The following is a 9,959-nucleotide window of genomic DNA, read 5'->3' as shown; positions in this document are numbered from 1 at the left end:
TAGATCAGGGAAAATTTTTTTAAAATTGCAAAGTTCTGTTTATTGAACGAATACAACAAACTATGTTTCAGTACAAAATTGGAAACCATTTACCAAACAACTTATATAAGTGGGTGGTTTGAAACACATGTGCAACAACCAATTGAGAGAGATATGGAAGATTTTCAAGACAAGGAATCAGGAGAGTCTTTGCTTTCAATAATTAATTTAGCTGTCCATGTAGATAAATTAAACCCTATGAGAGGTAACTCTTTTATTGATTTAACAAAATACATCTTAAATAAAAAGGCATGCATTATATCTCCAATTGTATTCAATATTTTAATGTATATAACTTTGACAGTATCAACTTTCCAGTAGATCTTAAGAAAAAAAAAAAAAATTTGAGAAGCAAAACGATACTTCGATAAATTTATATTTTTTGAAGAAAAAAGGATAAGTTTATATGGTGCTTTCTAATCATTCAACTCATGAAAAAAAGTAAGCATGCTAATCTTTTGCTAGTTAAAAGTTTTTTCTTTGTCTGGATAAGAAGTCTTTCCTGCTTAGTAAGTAATCAGTTGTCAAATCATGAACATACAGCACACACATGTAACCGATGCCTTTACTACTTTTGAACGATTCAAAAATTAGAAGCTCATAGAGTAGATTGTGAAAATATCAACAAATGCAAGATAATACTTCCAAATAGAAAAAATAAGAATGATCTATACTTGCATTTAAAAACTTTTTGTACAAAAATCGGGTACCATTCGTTTGCTGATTTTGAAGTGTTTGAAAATCCCGCCTATTATTATACAACTCCTGGGTTAACATGGGACGCAATGCTTAAGTACGCAGAGGTATGTCATATTATTTAAATATGTTGAAAAAAAATTTTTGGAATGTTGCAGTACACAATATATATATATATATATATACACGTATACATGCATACATACCTATACACGCACACACAAATAAATACAACCATACATGTAATGAACATAAAAAAATAATCTAATTTAATATTTCATTCTGTTATGGGTACAGTTAGAACTATTATGTGATATTGACATAATATTATTTATTGAAAGAGGTATACGTGGAAGCATCAGTCAGTGCTGCAATAGATATGCTAAAGCTAACAACAAGTATATCAAAGAAGGTTTTAACTCCAGTGACCCTGAAGAATATCTCATGTATTGTGACGTTAAGTTTAAACTTTTAAATTAATATTATTTACAAAACTGATCATTTCCGGTTTTTTTAAATTTATAAAATCATCAGATAAGACATAACTTGGTTGTTGATTCAATTTACTTTCTTAATTCAAAAATTTCAAGATTCAAATCTCCAATTAATGAAAACATATTTTTAGCTTTGATGAATAAATTAAATATCAAGCAAAAATTAAATAGATAACGTATGATGAAAAACTTTACAAGGACGTGAGATAAAGAGACGAACAAAATACGCTGCGACTGCATTACATAAGATATAAATTCAAACAGTAGGTCAACACCAGCTTAGCGTACGACATACTAACACTACTCCATAGATACCATTCGGTGAAACTTAACACCACAACACGCACCGAGTCAATGATTTCAGATAAAAGTATACTGTAAGTAAGAGCAAATAAAGCCTTTGGGCCGACGGCTGGTTCCTGATGAACAAAAATTAAATTTATTCGTTTGTAGAACGAATCTACGAGTTCCGCCCTTCACTTGGAAGTACGGATGTAATAGGTATATAATTTAGGATGTTACTGACTGAACACGCACAGTAGTTTATGGTCTTGATTATTATTTTAATGAGAGTATGTGTAACTTATTTCATTGAGTCTTTGTTGATTTTTGTATTTTAATAAGCTAATGATTTTTATGTATTTCTTATTTTAACTTTTTCATTCGATTATTTGACCTGTAAACTGTCACGTTAAAAGGTTGCAAAATATTTCTGCAATTTGGCAATATTTCAGTAAGGTTGTAGCAACTAAAAAAGATGTGTAGGCGCAATTGTTTTTGCAATCTGGGCATTTATATCAAACTTTGGCAAAACATATTGTATTGTCTGTTACGTATTGTCCAAGTGTTACAGTAATATTGTTCGAACATTTATTTCATGTATCTGTTGTAGCATTGTAATAGTTTGGCTCTGCAACATACTATTGTCTGATAATAATATTTTTATGAAATTATAACAACATTGCAAGACGACTATTTTATATTAATACCGTCAGTATCTTTGCAATCCTTTAGTCATATTTAACTTTTTTTAAATATATTAAGTTATTACCTATACAATGCAGTTATTTTACGGCAATTTTTTGCAAACGTTTATTTTATTTGTTTTAACATATTGCAGAAGTATTGCTATGCAATATTATATACTCTAAAAGCTCTGTAATGTTAAATCAATATTTTATTCTGATAGTTTAAAATATTTTTGTATAAAATTCCTGCAAAACTGTAGTGTAATTTTGTAAATATTTTATGTTAATATTGTCAGCATGTTTTTGCAATTCCGCGAGGCAACAGTTAGCATCCTAAAATAGTCCAAACATTGTCATAAAACTGCGTTTTTTATTGTTTACTGTGTAGTGTTGACAAAACTTTTGCAAAAATTTTCTTTCTAAACTTATATTTCTAAGCATTACGACGATGTTCCTACAATTTTTTAACTGACGTAATATATTGCTGCAATTTTATCATATTGCAGCAACATTTTGGCAACTATAACGCTGCATGAAAAGTCACTATTTTCTTGTGGAAATTTTATCATTTTCTCCGTAATTTCGACTTAGCATATTTTTTATCCACACCCACCAGGGCTTCACAAAAATCCCCCCCCCCCCTTACAGACCCCCAACACAATTATTCGTTCCCATTCCCTTTCTAGTAGAAATTTTATCGAAAGGGAGAAAATTCTTTATACCAGGCATATTATCAAATGTACAAGAGTATGAAATGGCAATTCATTAATTAGTATTATATAATTATATTTACAAGCGAGTGGAGTCAAAGAATGTTCTTTTTTTAATTATGAAAGAAATAGCAGGATCTGGAAGAGTAATAAAAATGGAAGATACATGCAAAAAGATCCTTACTATTTCACGTTTTACGAGCTAGAACTTTCTCATATTGCACAAATAGATTTTTTATGTAAATATATTTTTTATCATTCGGAAAAACATGGAATCGCAAATAATTGTGGGGTTAGCGTGCGAAGTGCGCAGGAGGGAGAAGCACTACTGGTATATATGTAGTGGTAAGAAGGGTCAATAAGACGGCCTCCTCCTATTTCCTCCTTATTCCCCCTTTATTGAATATTACAGAAATGTTGAATGTTTTGTGCACATTTTGTGAATTTTCAATGTGTGGTAGAAGTCGTGAAGTTATAAATCTATTAGTCTATCTTAAAAACAGACAAAAAATTATTTTCGAAGTATCTAATTTAGATGAATCCATAAATAACTGAAAAACTTCTTCAACAGCTTGGTTTGAATTAACAAGTCACTGATTTTGCAGAAAAGATTAAATATGTAATTATTCCGCGATATTACATTTTTGTTAAAATAAAAAATGGAAAAGATGACGAGTAACAAAAATATGACTACAGATTCATTTAATATTGTTCCTTCAAAATCAGGAGCGTTTTTTTAAATTAATATTAATTTTTAAAAAAGTGCTTCAAATTTTAGAGATTTAACAATACACTAAAAAAATTTCTATAAAAATTTAAAAGAAACCACTATTTGTTTTGATTAAATACAGCACAAGACTTAAACTGGTAAAATTTTTGACGAAACAGTTACTATTATAACACTATTTTAATTATTAAAATTTTTAGCGTGGTTTTTACGTTTGAAAAAGACTAGGTAAAAAAATTTGGAATACATATGGAAATTACTTGTCATAAAATTTTTTAAGTTAAAAAAAAAATAATGCTCTTGTTCAGTTTCACAATATTTTTGAGCCTAAAAATGAGACATAAGAAAACTTTAATTTACCTATACCTATAAATAAAATTGTAGAAAAACACATAATAACCAAAATAACATAACGTTTACCATAAAAATGTTTTCTAAATTATATCCTCCACTAAACGATCAAAAAAAAAAGTTTTTGATCAACTACATGAGAATGAACAAAAAAAATTTTTTTTTTGACAGTCTGGGTGATACGGATAAAACAATTTTATATGAAACTTTGATTTGTTATTTTATTTTAACCAAAAAAAGTTTTGTCTGTGGCATGGACAAGTATTGCTTCAACATTACTTCTTAATACAATGGAAAGTCATAAAACTTTAAAGTTACAATTAGAATTGGATAATAATAAAAGGGCACTCTTGGAACTACAGTTTGACAAAAAATTGCTTTAAGTTAATTTACCTATTTGGAATTTAGCTTTAATGATTCTAAAAAAGATTTAAAATTAATTAATCAAACTTTGTGAGACTTTTGCGATGGTAATAAATCTTTTGAAAACAAACAAATTGATTTAGGGGGAGATTTTATGACGAATTCTTTCTGTCATTGAAAAAGTACCAGAAATGTAATTGTAATACAAACTATAAGATTTTCAAATTTATAGTTATCATTTAAAATACTTAACTTAAGTGATGATGTTTATTCAAATGACGCCAGATTTCGAAAATTATTATTACAAATGGGAAATGGGAATGTGAGTCATTCTTCCTTCCGAAAAAACGGTTGACAAATGACGTGTATTCTAAAATATTTGAAAAAGAGTCAGAGTTGAACTCAAATAATACAATTTTAACGATACAGAATGAATACATTGTGACGTGGTGAATTGGAGATACATCTAAACATGTTACAGAGCCCTTGTCACCGGTAACAAGCGGTGAGAGTCTCGTAGGTAGCTCTCTCTCTCCTGCATGTGGCTTGCTGAAGAGTACAAAATCCCGGTATCAGGCCCGGAGACCGTAGCAGTAAGAGTAACGATAGAGCTCAGTCTGACTCCTTTCCCGTTCATCCTATTCTCGTACCTTGAGGATTTGTGTGTGTGCAATAGTAAGAGAATGTATCTGTGAACGGCAGCTATCGGTGTGTCGGTGTCCCGGGAGCGGACGTAGTGCTGTGTTGGCTGATAGTGTGTGTTGGGCCGCATAGTATACGGTGCGCCTGCACGGCGAGACAAGGACAGACACTTGAGCTCGCTGCGAGGCTGACACCAGAGTCCCCTACCGCTAGTTACCAGGTGAACGACGTCACGAGATATTACTTAGTGGCAACAGCAAGCCACAGCTCAGGAATCGTCGCCTTTGTGGTGTGCCGTGCCCTAAGTGTAATTTCCATAACAGTTATCGACAAAAATAAATAAGCAGTTTATAGTCAAGTATGTCCTGTTGTCGTATCTTGTTTTGAGCGACGCCGAAAGCAGCTGAGATAGAGTGGTGCCTTAGTATACAATAAATAAGTGCCTCTAAAAAAAATACAAGGGCTATCCAATTGCGAGTGCTGTACGGCACTACCTATTGCTGCACTTGGTGCCGCACAATACTGACTATACCTGGTCCAGGTTTTTTCCAATTTTGACCGCGAAAACTCTACTTGCTACCCAAAATATATAGTGAAATTCATTCACAGTATCTCACTATTTCTAAAAACTTATATATATTTAGCAATTTTCGCCTTGCATTTTGTTGTGAATCCCTTCAATGGGGATAAAGTCGAGATTTTTCGCTTATTTTTTTTCGTTTTTCTTAATTTAAGCCAATAAAACTTAATAGAATATAAACGCTACAACTTAAATGGCTTTGTCTAACATTTCACAATAGGAGAAAAATGTACATGCTTTTCTAGCCTTGCGTATTGTTGTTAACCCTTCAATGCAGCTAGTTTACCGAAAAATCGGGATTTTTTGCTTTTTTCTATTTTTTAATTTATTAGAATGTAATAATATATGCAAAAGTTTGTAGAAAACTTTTTTTCATCCAACACTGTACAATAAGTAAAAATTTTGATCTCTAACTTTTCTGTCCCATAACGTGTTGTTAACTCCCTTAATTACGCTAATTTACTAAAAAGTCGGACTTTTCTGCTTTTTTCAGTTTTTTCTACTTTAGTTTAGTGGAATCTAGTAATATGCTAACGTTTCTACGAGAATTTTTTTATGTAACGTTTTAAAATAAGTAAAAATTTTTGTCAGTAACTTTTCTTGTCGTGCGTTCTGTTGGTAGTCACTAAAATAATTTTATTAGGAATAAAAATGTTTTTTTTTTTTAATTTTAATATTTCTGTCGTTATTTTTTACTAATTTAAGTATCAATAAAATAATAAATAATAATTATTTCTGCTAAAATTTGTACAATATTTGGTAAGTTTCTCATAAAATGTTTGTAAAACGGCTTATAAACGATGATACTAACAGACCGAATATTAAAGTAGGCATGAATAGTTTTTTGATTGAGTATGTGATGTATCAATCAGCTGTTTTTATAACACACAAAATTTGAAAAAAAATTGTTTTTTATTCCTTGAAACATTTATTTTTCGTATACTACTACCTTCACCACCACCATACATGTTTATGCAATGTAAGCTTTCACCTCAATTGATTTATCTTAAGCAGTTCATTTAAGCATGAAGAAACTTCTGATACCCAAACTAATGCAATTTTTTAAAGTTATCTATATCTATTCTTCATACAAAAATGAAGTATAGGCATTGTGTTAATTAAAATAAATAATAAAAAACATTAATTTCTTACTAACTACGTACGAAAACTTACACTACGCTAGTAAGTAAAATCATGTATATAAACTGTCACCACGCTAATAAATTAAGTCATATAACATAGAATTTCGTACTAATAGAATGAGTGAGGTCTTACAATGTTAACCAGATAAAGAATTGTGTATTTGCACAGCGCAAAGGAATAAGTATATTAATAACTAAGGTTCCCATTTTTATAACATGTCAATTGATAGTAGTATATCATTTTCGTGCACGCACATACAATTCAATGATTTATTAAACAAAATGCTTAAAACTTCAAAATGCTTCTTTAACTATCACAAAAATTTGCTATGAACAAAAGAAAAAATCGATATCATGTAGTACTTGATAAATGAATTTTAAAAAAGTTTCGTAGTAAATACAAGTCTGTTTGAAAACTCCTTAAATGATTTTTCATATTTTTGTTTGGAATGAATCATATAGTCAGGTGATGAACTATTTTTTTTGCTGCAATTATTTATTTATTTTTGCTTCTTAAAACGTTTAAACTATTAAATTATATTTCAGAGTAGTCATAAGGCTAATAAACGACGCAAGAGGTGACCATTCGATAATTTACCATCGGATTCGTTATCAGCGACTACAAAAACCCCTGAGTAACAAATTCCGAACCAATTTATTCATTTTTAAAATTTTTACCAGCTTTTTTTGCAATTGGAATCACTGCACGGTGGTTAGTGAGTTTACTTTATTATTGTGCTTTAGTTGTTAGTTTTAATTGTTTACTCATATAGTAATATAAACAGACGAATAAGGTAAATAAGACTTATGAAAACTTTTTTTTAGACAAAAAAACAAATCTTTAATTCTAATCTTACTTTGGAGCTATATGTTATAATGAATGAGGACTTATATTTGCTGGAAAAAATCATATCGCAACTTCCTTCAGAGAAATTTCCAACGAATGAAAATGTATTACAGTTTCTTTTTTACAAGACCCGAGTTAAAAAGATAAAATTGGTAGAAGCTTAAAATGATGTTGTCAAAAAAATTCAAAATATTTGAAATAAAGTTGCAGTACCTTTCATGACTTATAAAAATATTACGATAAAATTGCAGGGACAGTATTATGATTATCGGAATTTACAAAAAAAAAAATCAGACAACAAACTTTCAGACATTGAAAAATGAAATTAAGGATTAACTCAGCATGTTGTTCGATATAGTTAAAGCGAATGTTTTAAAAACTTAGACGAGAAAAAAAAATTTTTTTTTAAGAAGCCAAAGATCTCATCGCATGTCCAAATTTATTAAAATATCCAAAATAACTTCTATGAAGAAAGAAGCAGATGACTATTTTAATTAACCAAGTATTATTATTCATTTTTTATTTGAAAAATCCTTAATTTTTTGTAGTTGTATCATGATTGGTTAAAAATTTTTCATTTATTTTTAAGAACAAAAACGATATGTTAGCTTGAAATAAATATAACTTTTAAACTTGAATTAAAATTATCACATAAATTTGTGCGAAATAATTATTACTAGAAATCTTGTTTCTTTTAATAAAACAGTAAAGCTAACACAAATTTAATTACATAATGCTTATTTTAGATATTACTTCACTACTTCATGAATCACTGCAAAACAAATTTTTGTCTTTACTATAAACATTTAAGAAAACATCAAAAGCATACTTGTACAATTATACATAATTGTACATGTATAATCTGCTTAAATTATTGACTTCTGGTAATGACAAGATTTTTAGTATTTTTTTTTTAAACATTTGTTTATAAATTGAAAGGACAATGACTTGTTATAAAAATGTGTTAATTGTATAAAATAATTTTTTATAAGAAAAGCATTAACAAGTTAAATCTCTAAGGAAACCAAGTGATTTTAAATTAATTTTAAAAAAATTCATCAAAAACATTTTAAATTAAATCAAGAAATGGTGTGTAGATTGTTTAAGGTTTAATATTAAATTTCCATCTTTACGGAACTTTATAATTAATTTAGTAACTGAAAGTTTAAACTGCAGTGTCCAGCTAGAAAGACGTGTTTTGTTAGAGCAATCACTCTCCAGCCAACGTCAAAACGCTGCTAGTGGTAATATCTCCTTATGGATTATTAAAATTTTTTGTTTTCACGTAATTCTTCTTTACAAAATAAAATTTAGGAAAACACATGTTTAAAAAATTTTTTTTTTACTGTTCTATAAATTTTAACTAACATTTCATTTTTTGTTAGAAGTTTTATATTTTACCGTAATGTAATAGAATTCTCAACAAAGAGTCTAGGGTTGTAATAAGACTGAGAAATAAGTATTCCAGTGATAAGTTTTATCCAAAATTCTATGTAAGATTTGAAGTTAAAAACTGAAATAAGATCTTAGATGAGAGCTCACATTAAATTTTTAATGTAAATAATCACTAGGATCTGGAGTGAATATTTTCTCCTTCCGACTCCATCTAAGAAAAAAAAAAAAAAACATCCAAGGATAATGTATATGATTAACATTATGGTGGTGGGGGTTAGACCTTAGCGGACTCTATCTGTATGTTACATCATGTTGTAGCACGATAAGAGTGATAAATTTAGCTTTCCCGTCCAGAAAATTCTAACTAAAAATAAAAAAAATAGTACTCGCTAGGAAATCGTATTCCAAAAAGATTGCAATACTTTTTAACAGCTGAAAATGTCAGTCAAGGCCTCCAAACAAATGGTAGAGATGGCAAAAACAGGTTTTCCGCTTCTAGATACAAAACTAAAGACTGTACAAAAAAAGTTTTAGATAAAGAAGATGCGAAATTTTAAGACCAAAAAAATTCAACCCACAGAATTAAAATCGGTTCAGCCGTTTTTTTTGCAATTTGCAAAAAGTCGTCCTTTTTGGCCATTTTTTCGAAATTCAATAACTCTTGTTCGAATGAATATTGAGAGCTATAATACCCAGTGTGTCAAACAACCAAGAGTTCTCGCGCAAACGCATAGCGGTTTTACTCTCTCTCCGACCAGACCGGCAGTGGAGGGAGAGCTCCCCCTACCTGTACCTTTTACCCAAGCTCCCCTCACTCTAACAGCTTAAATATAATATTACACCCTTTAGGGGTATTATCATCGTTGGTCGAATGGGCTACGTCTTTTGCTCGCGCATAGAATCTGATGAATTTGTCTTCGATTCTTGATCATGGCAAATCTTTTTTTTCTTCTTTTTTTTCTGTTATTATTCATTCAACTGTCCTTTTTATAATAGTCGTTTAAC

The sequence above is a fragment of the Copidosoma floridanum genome, unplaced genomic scaffold, assembly GCF_036245765.1.
Source record: "Copidosoma floridanum isolate Cflo_tuat_1 unplaced genomic scaffold, Cflo_Japanese_pri ptg000002l, whole genome shotgun sequence".
NCBI classification, from domain to species: domain Eukaryota; kingdom Metazoa; phylum Arthropoda; class Insecta; order Hymenoptera; family Encyrtidae; genus Copidosoma; species Copidosoma floridanum.
Note: the sequence above shows the minus strand (reverse complement) of the source record.